This window comes from Cotesia glomerata, linkage group LG9 (genome assembly GCF_020080835.1).
Source record: "Cotesia glomerata isolate CgM1 linkage group LG9, MPM_Cglom_v2.3, whole genome shotgun sequence".
Classification (NCBI taxonomy): domain Eukaryota; kingdom Metazoa; phylum Arthropoda; class Insecta; order Hymenoptera; family Braconidae; genus Cotesia; species Cotesia glomerata.
The window spans coordinates 5,485,545-5,487,119 of NC_058166.1; positions in this window are offsets into that span (position 1 = coordinate 5,485,545).

Sequence of the window (1,575 nt, forward strand, 5' to 3'; positions counted from 1 at the left end):
AGATCAGTCAATATTTTAACTGAAACTTCCAATCCTCATTTCAAATTTTTTTCCCATGTCAATTATTATTTATTTTTTGTGAAAAAGCTTAAAATAAAATATTATTATAGTCATTGCTCACTGAAAGGTACACTGAATATTAAATAGAATAATCACATGAATAAAAAGTAAATGCCTACTTAATAAAATTTGGAGATCTGTGCAAGTCAATACTAATAATCCAACTTGAATTTTGGGTTAGTTCAAAAAATATATTTTAAATGAATAAATAAAAAATTACATTAAAATTATCATCAAAAAATTATCTACAAAGATAATTAAAATAAGTTTTTAATTTTTTTAAATATTTTACCTTGTAAATTTTGCTGGTTAGCAGCCATGATTATTTCTCTTTAGATCTGAAATAAAACACAAAAATATAAGTGCTAGATACTTATTACTATAAATTATATATATTTTTTCTAAATATAGATTAAAAAAAATTGATAGATATCAATATTTTTTAATAATATTAATTTTCAATTTTTAATAGTTAAGAAAAATTCTAATGTTTTTACTTACGTAACAACAATGACAACTAATTACCTGGATATTATAACTCGTTAAGAATGCACTCTTTTTTACACTATATTTCTTTTTGTCTTATCGATCGCCACGCCTACTATCAGAAAGATCTTTCAACCCTTCAATAGTTAACAAAAATCAAATTTTTCCGTCATTTATAAATATTTCGATAAGTTTCACATATGACCGGTACTTTTATTAGTTAATTGCTGAACAATGTCGCAAAAAATAAATAAAAATCGCTGTAATTCCAAAATCAAGTTTTATGATTTTTATATTATACTTTCCGGTTGAAAATTAAGATTACAATTAATAAGAAAATTATTGCAGGCATAGCTACAATTATATAAAGAATGGTTTGTTGATTAATTTAAAATCTAATGATTACTAAGTAAATTGAAGTACTATTACTCTCCCAGTATCTAATGAAATCAAAATAATTCATATTAATAAACCGTGTATATTGATAAACGAAAACAATCAAATGGAAACTTCCATATCTTTGTACAAATAATTCTTCTACCGTGTGTATAATGGTGATGTCCTCTTAAATGAAGCAAACAATTTTATTAAAATTTTTTTTGAGTATTCCAGTAAATTCAAAAATGGTTTAGTTTATAATTTAGTCTACTGGATAATGTGTATTAGTGAATTTTTTATTTATAAATTGTTGTTAAACTTGGAATAGTTTATATTAGATCCCGTAGTTAGCGCTGCGATCACAGTATAGAGAAGAATTCCGATATATTTGATTTTAATTTCAATGTGATACGATAGTGAGCGCTGCGATCAGTTTAAAGATAATTTAAGTCATTATGGTAAAGTCAAAATCACGTACTAATTAAAATATTTTATATTTTCATGACGTATTAACAATAATTTTAATCAAAACGTTCTGAACTGTAACAGTTCATTAAAATAAGCTTGAAATTTTTAAATTTAAGACGTGAATATAGAACAACGTCTTCCGTGTTCGCTAATTTCATATAAATATGAAAAAAATTTTTACAA